This window comes from Arvicola amphibius, chromosome 11 (assembly GCF_903992535.2).
Source record: "Arvicola amphibius chromosome 11, mArvAmp1.2, whole genome shotgun sequence".
In the NCBI taxonomy this organism is placed as follows: Eukaryota; Metazoa; Chordata; class Mammalia; order Rodentia; family Cricetidae; genus Arvicola; species Arvicola amphibius.
The window spans coordinates 85,507,211-85,509,561 of record NC_052057.2 but is presented as its reverse complement, the minus strand read 5'-3'; the positions used below and the strand labels follow the sequence as shown (position 1 = coordinate 85,509,561).

Sequence of the window (2,351 nt, the reverse complement as noted above, 5' to 3'; positions counted from 1 at the left end):
ATTTAATTTTACTAGGACCATTGCTGGCTCATATCCTTCATTCTTGCCTAACAATAAAATACCTTGTTCATATTCATTAACAAGATGATTCTGTTAGGTAGATATAAGGGTCTAAAACCTGCCTTGAGTTACCTGGGAATGTGCACTTTCCTGTGTGGTGGTTTGAATGACAATGACCTTTTTAGACTCATCCATGTATTTAGTGTCTGGTCCTCATTTGGTGGAGATATTGTGGAGAATAAAAGTTATGGCCTTGTAGTACAATGTATGTCACTGAGTCTTGGGCTTTGAGGTTTCAAAATCTTATACAGTTCCCAGTTATCACTCTATACTTTCTCTGTCTCCTTCTCTTTCTCTTTTTCTTCACCCCCTCTCTCTCTCAGTGTGTTTTTGCCCCACCCCATGATCTTGGGCTATTTGGCCCAGTAAAGCAAGCAGGTGCTTCTTGTCTGCCTATGTGATATCTTATAATGAAGGAGGGAGGGTATAATAATACTTTGTGCATTCTTATTTTCCCCAGAGTTCCTGACTGCAGTTAGTGTTCTAAGGTCTCCAGGGTTTTATGCTTCAGATACTCATCCAAACACTGGAAGGCAAATGGGTCAACATACATGTCAAATGTTGGCAAAAAATTTGTTTGCAAAGCATGCAGCTCAAGTTACCAGGTCAGAATGTACACACAAAATGCACATGCACTCCACTGTATGGTGGGTAAGGAACACCTTTGGAAATGTTGCCTTCAAAGTATTGCCACTTGACAAACCTAGTGGCAGCATTGATGTCAGACAAGTCATACTTATGGCTTGAGGGGAGAGAACCAGGGACTTCAGGTTCCTGGCTGTAGGTGTCCTGTGCCCACTCTGTGCACTTTTAGATATTTTTCTTTTCTAGCGCTAAGTCTATATTATTTCCTACTGACTATGAAGTAGGCACTGCCTGAAGAAAGAGGAGTTTAGGGTGGAACCTATGTTTTGGCTACCCCAGTGTTTGCCAGCTTCCCATCAAAAATGGTGTGTCATTTTCCCCCCCATCTTTCTTCTCCTTGTTTGGAGGCATCTTCTCAGCTTCCAGAATGTTTTAACCCAAGAATGACTTGAACTTCCTGACAATTTCTAGGTTAAGTTTTATAAGTAATCCATAGGTTGATCAAGTACTTCCAGTTTGCACTAGTTCCTGTACAGGTCTTTCAAACAGTTGAGGTCAGCCTTACCTGATTCCAGGATGAATAAACGATGTTTCTCCACTGGCTAGCCACAAAGATATTCTTCAAGCAGGATACAATGTCCTTCACCATAGCTAGTGCCGAAATCTTGGTGCAGACCTCCAATTGCTGCACATCGCGCCCCATGTCTGCGCTCTGTGCGCTATTACCCAGTTACAGAGTTTCAGGCAAGGGAACTGGAGGTTAAAATACATAAACACACACAGACCGAGAGACAACGACACAGGTCATCCTTGAATTCCCCAAGAATTCCCCCTTTATTGTGTTCAGGGGCAGATTATATAGAGATAGAGCCACACCCAGCCAAAGCCACCAGAAACCACTCTCCTGCCATCAGGAACTCCTGAAGGTCTCGTGCTCAGAGCAGCGGTAGGCACTCAGATCAGGGGATTACAAGAAATTCAGGATCTGGGGTCTCACTGCTCCCAACATCTAGAAAGGATTCCTCTGCTCTTTTGTCCACCTGAATGCAGTAAAAATTCTGAGGCATAGGCCCTCAGGAGCCTGTCAAGTATTCTTGTGATGAATCTCTATAGAAAACATAATTGGAAAAGTCTATCTTTTCTTTACTAAGGGACTCTACAATATATTTGTGTATCCTGATGGAAGTGGCAGAGTTGCAGGTCATGTTTATACAGTCATCCCATGTTACCATGAGTGCTTCCCAAATCTCACTATAAGTAACTCAAGCTTCACCTTCTGAATCTCATATGGGTCACTCTATAATACTTTGGAGCAACTAATATTACTATTATCATCTCCAGCATGCTGCAAGTGTCTGATGCTAACAGATTTAGGCTTCTGATGAATTCTTAGAACAGAAGGTGACTAAAGAACCACAAAGTAGTATTTGGCAGGATAAGACCAAAGTCTCTCCCCAAACAAGCTTCTCAGCATAGTGGCATTTCACTTATCTTTTAATAAATAAAACTTTCCTTGAAGATCAGAAAGGTAAAACAGCCACACTGGCCAGCCATATAGACCATACAGCAATAACACACACCTTTAATCCCAGTAGCCACACTAGTTTGCCATAAAAACTGGGCAGTGTATGCTTTTAGTTCTAGTGGTGAATATCTTTAATCCAAAACTTAGAGAGGATTAAAAATGGGGGGGGGGAAGCTCTCAG

The 2,351-nt window shown here is 42.1% G+C and overlaps 1 pseudogene; it reads right to left on the bottom strand.

Annotated features, from left to right (window-relative positions):
* Window positions 1–535: 535 nt before the first annotated feature.
* On the bottom strand, window positions 536–2,119 carry LOC119826771 (annotated as a pseudogene).
* Window positions 2,120–2,351: the final 232 nt, after the last annotated feature.